Source organism: Echinops telfairi, unplaced genomic scaffold, assembly GCF_000313985.2.
Source record: "Echinops telfairi isolate 266 unplaced genomic scaffold, ASM31398v2 ScPeMD7_7412;HRSCAF=8450, whole genome shotgun sequence".
Classification (NCBI taxonomy): Eukaryota; Metazoa; Chordata; class Mammalia; order Afrosoricida; family Tenrecidae; genus Echinops; species Echinops telfairi.
Window position 1 is genome coordinate 15,511,150 of NW_022111312.1, and position 8,009 is coordinate 15,519,158.

General features: G+C 48.8%; 1 pseudogene; it reads left to right on the forward strand.

Annotated features, from left to right (window-relative positions):
* The window catches only part of LOC101645753, an 87,959-nt pseudogene extending 80,159 nt beyond the window's left edge, over positions 1–7,800 (forward strand).
* The last annotated feature ends 209 nt before the right edge of the window (positions 7,801–8,009 follow it).

The following is an 8,009-nucleotide window of genomic DNA, read 5'->3' on the forward strand; positions in this document are numbered from 1 at the left end:
CCCTGTGCCAGAGTAGACTGAGCTCCATGCCCTGTGCCAGAGTAGACTGAGCTCCATGCCCTGTGCCAGAGTAGACTGAGCTCCACAGGGTTCTTAGTGGCTGTCAATCACCAGGCCTTCTGTCTGAGACCCCTCAGGTAGATTTGAACCTCCAGTGTTGACTTAGCAACCAAGTGTATCAACCTTGGTATTTTATTCAAGGGCCACGTTTTTTATTCATAAAGAAGACTCATTTTAAAAAGGGTGTCATGTCTCCATTTTACAGATGTGATCAGAGAGAATTATTCCTTAAGAGCACAAGTGCTGAAGCAGGCAGCATGGGCTCAAAGCCCAGTTCTGACATACAGTCGTCAGGCGGCCTGGGGCCAGGCAGTTCATGGAACCAGCATTTGCTTCTCCTAATCTGTACAGAGCAGTAGTAATTCTGCCGCGTCGTGTCTCTTGATTGCTATTTCTTACTGTGTTATGGATTTAAATGAATTAGATGTAAAATACTCCAAACAATGCCTGGAGCAGAATGAGCATTTCTTACCCAGTAGCTGTGATTGTTGTTTTCATATCATGTGGTAGTTACGCCTCAAGTGTGGGGGGCGCACAGTGAACAACTGATGTTTGAACACTTGCTGTAGTTCACAGGCACCTTGCAGCCCACCACGTGTCCTGTGAGCATGGGGAGTAAGCCCATGTGAGGGGGGAGAAATGGAAATGCAGAAGGAAACAAAAAGATTCCATCAGAGCTATGCAGATAGTTAACAGCAAGCCTTTCGGGTCCAGGTTATCACCTTTCAGTGCAGTGCTGACTGGTTACCCGTCTGTACTGAATGAAGAGAGGCAGGCTTGGTTTTTCTATAGCAATGCTTCAGAAGTTCGGGAACTCGATTAGTGATACAGGCTTTCAGGCTTGATTTTGATTGATTGGAACGCTCAAAGAGAAGGGTGTGTCCCAATGGATTTGGCAGTTCCTTAGGCAGAGTTCAGCATTAAGTCTTTGTGTGGGTCACCCTTCAACCATAGCACACGCCAAACTCCTGTTCATGGGGCTGGGAATCACACAAAGTCTGGGACACCAGACCGTGGAGTGGTTCATGCCCCACCATCTCGTGGAGAAGACCTCTCGTCACACCCAGTACACAGTGAAGATGATTCTCTCGACGACTGGTGATCAGGAATGTAACGTGTTCTCACTCCGTGCAGCCTAGACGTCTGTAAATATCTGGGCCGGGAGTGGGGACATTGAGAGACATGTCCTGATCTTTGACCTCAGCCTGGGTGACGTGTTCATGATCCCTGATGGTAGGAAGCGTTAGCTCCTGGCACAAACACTGGCCTGGGCAGGCCTCAGAGATTCTGTAGGTTCTAACGTGGCCCAACACCAGAACGCGAGTGAGTCACGCACCTTGCTCGGCTTCCCCGTGAGTGGGACAGTTCTCTGCGCACTGTACTGTGCTGGTCACCTAGGTGTGCCAGAGCCTTGTCAACAAAGCCAGAAATACAGTGGGACTGGACCAAAAGCGACACGGAGACTCAAAGTGAGCGCAGAGTTGGAGAAATGGCCTCCACAGACGACTCGGGAGGGTTGCCGCAGACTTCTCTTGGTAAAACACACACACAGTATCTGCAGGGAGCCAACGAGGCAAAACACAATGAAAGGAGGTCTGCTTGTATGTAAAGATGTGGTCACTACAGATTAAAGGTGGGCCCAAGAGGCTGGGGTGCAGGGAGAGATGGGGAGCCCCGGAGCTGAAGGGCCTCCCAGTGGGTGCAGAGTGGGAGGGGACGTCAGTTGGCTGAGGGATGGTGTCGCTGGTCCTGGCGGGTGGGGGCGATGTGACTCCCCTGCTAGTAGCCTGCATGCCTTGAGTCTCCTGTGAGTTTGGCAGGCCTGCCCTCTCTCGACAGTGATACAGAGAAGCGATCAGGGGCGTCTTAGTCTAGGGACTGATCCATAGGCCCTGGAAACGTGGGAAAGACCTTGGATGTCTTTCTTTTGTGAAGCCTGCTGGAGGCGTCACAGCGACTTTTTCTTTAAGGGCTAGAGAGGAGCTCGGTCTTCGAGTGAAATAGGAGAATGCGTGGGTTATTCATTTCGGCCAATTAATTTCTGTCCATTGGGCCTCCCAAATTCCAAATTTCTCTGGCAGGTCACTGTCTGCCCCCTGACTCCACCCCAAGGTCTTGCACAGCCTTTTTCTGGTGCCACCCCAGGGTGGTGTACACACACAGAGTTGCTACAGGTTTTCTAAAGATCTTCCATCGGCAAAATGTAAAGAAGGATTTATCTATTTTGGTGAAGTTATTTAGTCCTTATACCAATTTTTCCTTTGTATTTTCTTGGTTAAAAAGCAATGCACTGTTTGGAAATAATGTATCCTCAGCTTAAGAAAATCAAACCAACTATTTGGACTATGGAGGGAAAACCCATGTGATGTTAAATGAGGCAAATAGGACTTTATCCAAAGAGACACTCTATGCCCACTGCCCATCACCATCCTTCAGTGAGGTGGGCAAGTTTGGGAGGCAGGGGATGGATCACTGAGACCATCCTATCACATCTATTTCATATCATCCACCTGCAGGACTTCTTATTATTCTGGTCATTAGAATGTAGACTTTCCAAAAGACTGCATCCAGAACCTGTGAATATGACGATATTTGAAACAAAGGGAGTCTTGGTAGATCTAATTAGGATCTTAAGATTAGGGGTCCCTAAATCTGGGGCCAGGTGGGCTTTAAAAATTCAGAAGAACAGAAGACACAGACAGCAAACAAGAAGGCCACGTGATGACAGACGTTGGGGTAATGTGTCTGTGCACACCAAGAAGAGGTGGGCGCGAGCCATGGGATAGAGTCTCCCGCTCAGGCCACGGAAGGCCACCCCCAGGTACACCTTGATTGTGGCCTTTGGCCTCTTTATAAGATAATAAATGTGTTGTTTGAAGCAAAAAAAAAGAAAAGAAAAGGTTTCATTTAGCTTTCTAGTCTCATAATAGAACTGTCTGATAGAAGTAAAAGAATGTATGTCTGCATATGAATCGTGGCAGCTTGTGAGCTTGGGGCACTGCTCTGTACTGGCCTCACTCTGGGGCCAAGGCTGAGACTGAGCCCTCCTTTGGAACCTGGGTGGTCATTGTGGCAGAGGGAATATGGCAGGAAGGCCTTCGTGGGAACAGATGACCAGTGCTCCTGTACCACGTGTTACAGCCGAGCACAGGGCCACATCTACCTTCAAGTGGGCCAGCTGGTGGACTCAGGTCCACCAGGCAGGCAGAGCCGGTTTGAGAAGCTCTGAAGACAGTTGTATTTATCCAGAACGTCTCCACCCAGAAGGGCAGGCAAGGAAGCCACTGCAAAGCCAACCCTTCTCCTGTCTTGGAAGGTGAGCTCACGCCCCCAAAAGCAGCAGCAGCTCATGAATGAAGACTGACCTGATAAAGCTGGAACCTGGGGGCCCACTTCTAGATTTCATTCTCGGGGTCTCTGGACCCTGCCCTCAGTGTAGTGACCATTTGCACAGAGATGATCACAGCAACAGAAGGTACCGGAATTGCCCCCCACCCCAACCCCCAACCGAGCAGTGGTGCACGAAGCTGGCAGCTGTGCAGGTCTGAAGAAGAGGCCACCTTGGGGCTCAGGCTGGAGATGGAGCATTGTGTAGGCCCTTTGGAGACTCATGGTGGCACTTGAAATGCTAATTAGGAAGAGCAGCTGGCATCTGTGAAGCCCAGAAGGAGCCCAGAGCCACAGGTGATGAGCCGCAGAGAAAGGGAACACAGACTCAGCTCCACAGAACCTCTGTTCTTGGCGAGAGCGCAACAATAGCACCCCCCCCCCCCACTGACGATCCGCTCTGAAATGAAAGGGAAGGAAGATAAATGAAGGAAAGGGATTGCTTTGTCTGTGGCACCTTGGGGGAAACAACAACCCACCCCCACCCCCGCCCACCACCAAATCACTTGTGTCCTGCCCTGCCCTTTGCACTGCTTTAGAGGAGTCCCCAAGCAGCTCTCTGCCGGGACACCGGCTGAAGGGAATGTGCCAGCAGCCATCCTGCATGGTCCAAAGCCGCCAACCCCCAGCCACTCGTGTATTACCAAAGATGCGGTGATTGCTTAACAAGAAATAACTTATTCATAATGTCTAGGTGCTCACTGGGGAGGAGAGGGAAAAATGCCTCCAGCCCTAAGGGTTGTGTGACTTCTCATAGGCACGTCTGAGAACCAATCTGGGTATTCTTATGTCATGTGTACGGATTTTTCAGAATGGAATTTATTTTGCTGCTCTAAAGAAATTGGATTCACTGTGCTTTTCAAATTTGGCATTTTGAAAATTTTCCTCTGTACCTGAATTTAAACTATCTCAATAGCCAGGATGGCAGTTTGGTCCCAACACACTGTGCTGTTTGTCCGCCTATAGCCAGGGACCCAGGAAACCAAGTGAAGCAGGTACAGACGAAATCCTGGGAAGCCGGGACAGCAAACTGAAGGATGAAGAATTAACGTGCTGAAGGGAAGGGGAAACTGAGTAAAATCAGTGCATGATAAGACTTACAGGACTGTAGGAGCTGCTAGCAGGCCTGGCACAGTCTGGTCATCTTGAGACAAAGCCAGGACCTTTCCAAGTGAGTGAGGAACAGAGGAGAGCAACTTCACAGAATCCCCATGTGTTAGGCAGGGTTCTATGGAGAGACAAAACCAGGACACTTCTGGATGGATGGATGAATGGATAGATAGATAGGTAGCTAGCTAGCTAGATAGATAGATAGATAGGTTTATATAGTGAGAAGGAATACAACAGCTAATTAGTCCACACAGTAGTACAGAAGGCTCAATTCAACTCACTTTGGTGGAATTGATAATATACTGGAAGTCCTTCAACTCAGGAGAGCTGTTGGGTCCAAGGTCAAGGAAACAGACAGCTGAGTCTTCCCTCAGGAAATACAAGCAGAGTCCACCCATGGGCAGCAAACAGCAAGGCGGGTCACCAACAGTCAGCAGCTCAGGAGCTTAGCGAAGCAGGCCTGGATGGTATCTGGAACCCAAGCAATGCAAGATGACAGGATCCACCAGCCTCAAGTGATGTACACACCATCAACGTGGTGAAGCAGGTTTCAAAGGAACCTTAAACTCTAATGACACGAGTTGGCTTGTCCCACAGGTAGTGTAGCTCACAAGCTGAGGCAGAGAACTAGCTAAAGCAGCCCCACACTGGTCTGATCACCAGAGAGCAAGGGAATGAGGGCGGGCCTTGCTGAGTCATTTATCTCTGCCCTCCAATCAAACTGACCTGATTAATCCCACATATTCCTATTGGCCATGTTGGCACAATAAACCTACCTATCACACCCCAATAGGAGATGGCGAGACTGTGTTGACCAATACAGAATGAAGCATGGTGAGCAAAACATAGATATGAGGAAAAAGTGCAAGAGGTCAGGCAAGAGCCCTAAGGATCCAGCGATCTGCAGAGCAGAGAGGGAACCATATAACAGAGGCAGAACTACTCACCAGGAACGGTTCCTGGTCATCTCGGCAGGTGACACTGGCCAAGTAGAGCATCCTTAGTGGGGTGGCTATATATTTCCTACCTGACCTGACTCTGGACTACCGCCCTTTCCTCCCATCTGCTGGGAGCCAGGTCCTGATCAGGGTCTGCACATAGGAAGTGCCTCACTCAAAGACTAGGGCAACATACTCCCCTCCCGTGTCCTCCACCCTCCTGACGGCATGTTTCCCCTTATCGTCTCTCTCTCTGGTTATATGCAGTATTCATTTCTGTGCCATTGGCCCTCATTGACCTCATACCCTCTACCCCTACCACCACACTCCTACTGCCACACCAGTGACCGGAGATGCAAGACTCCCCCTCTCCAACTCCGGCTGCCCCACCTGCCCAGTGACTGACTAGCATTCTGAGTTGCTATGCCACCCAGATGTTGACTTATAACTTGTGCGTCTTTGCCCCGGCAACTCAGGACTTGGTGGTGCCCATAACACGACCAGAAGAATACGCCCTGAACCCATGACTTGGTGATGAGCTGGGTCGACACATCCCCTCAGAAACACCAGTCACATCATTACAGGTGCTGCCTATACCTCTCTCTGCCAAGAGGCGAGCAGGAGCTCCTAGTGTCCTCATCACGCCTCTCACTCTTGCAGTGCCAAGCCTCCCAAGGCCGAACAGTTCCTGCAGGCCAGCGGCACTTGCACTGAAACTCCTTGATACCCCACCACCAACCAGATGCCAATACTGTACATGCATGCACCTTAGGCCACTTGGCAGCACTCTTGGTGGATATGGGCACCTTCTCCCCTGACCTTCGGAGAATACACTCACTGCCAGCATTGACCCTCCACACACACCATGGTCCTACCAGGGTTGAGGAGGGACTCTGACTGCCCTACATTTTTCACTGATTACCAGAGAAGGAACCTGCTCTCCTGTGTCCATTCAGTCCAGCAAGGGAAGACAAAGGGGTGCACCCAGAGAGGACGTCCTCATGGGTGAGGCCCACATACCAGCTACTGAGAGGAAATTGCACTCAACCAACAAACACCACCAAGGTCACTCAGAGACCAGAACCACAAAAACAAGAACAATGGGAGTAATACATCAGAATAAAGGCATCCTACTTAAAAAGGGCGGGGGGGACTCAGAAGGCATCAAAACAAAATCAGCCCAAAACAAACATACAGCCAGTAAAGTGAAGCGCAAATAAGTAAACACTGTCATGCCTCAAGGAAAGCAGACAGTGATAAATCATACGAAGAAGCAGGATAAATTGGTTTAAAAAAGTGAGCAAATAAAGGACAGGAAACTTTCCTGAGGAAGGAATGGTAATAGAACTGCTTGGTAAGGAATTCAGAAGACTTATATACACGATCCTTCAAGAGATGAAAGCAGCTCTGGTGGTGTAGTGGGCTACACACTGAGCGGCTAACCATAAGGTCGGTGGACTCACCAGCCCATCTTCGGGAGAAAAATGAGCCTTTCTACTCCCATGAAGACTTAAGTCGAACAAGCACTCCAGTGATTGAACTGTGAGTCCAGCCATGAAGTTTCGGCAAGATCGTGGACACGGCCTGTCTGGACAGCTTCCCGCGAGGACTTCTTCAGTGAGTTTCAAATGGAAAGGTATGTCAAGAAAACAATGAGAGTTACGTAGAGCTGACTCCAGAAAACTTATCTCGAGCCATGAAAATGGCGCAGAATGTGAGAGTCTTGACAGTCAAGCTGACTAATACGCATTTCCCCTGCCTTCCGGTCTCTATAGGACTGTTGTCTGTCAGGCAGTAGTCGCACTGTGACACACAACATCCCCATAAAAGTTATTCCTAGAAAGCTGTGGAAGGATTTACAAGAACCTACAGTTCGAGAATCTGATGTTAGTATTCACTTAACCTGTGCTCAAGACTATGAAGAGTGTCGTGGAAAAAATGAAAAATATTAGCAATCACCTTATTATCATTGAAGTAAAACTAAATGGAGAATTGAACTTGAAAATAGAAACTGAATTAGTGTGTGTTAATGACTCATTTTAATGATCTTGGAAGTCCTCCTTTAGGCTCTGAAAGTGCTTCTCAAAGTAGAAACCTGGAAGAAGTGGCGGAAGTACGCACAGACATGAAGGTGTTTCTACAGTTTCTTGCTGGACAACAAGTAAATCCTACAAAGGCCTTGTGCAGTATTGTGAATAGCCGGATTGTTCACTTTGATGTGCTTCATGAAGACGCGTCCCTTCAGTATTTCATCCAGCATTGGTTTAACCCCAGCCGTGGGCCTCAGAGACCCTTGCTGGGATGAGAAGAGTTCTCGGTTGATGGGCTCTAAGTCATTTGTCTCCGTTCCCAGAGTAGTGTGTTCTACACACTTTACTGTTCCCTTCTATCAGGTCCTAACTACAAAGTGAGTTAATGAAACATAGCTGGATAATTATGCACACGATTTCATAAAACTTCTTTATTTTCATGTCTTTTTTTGGTTTGCTTTTACGATAGAAGGAACGTTGGAGC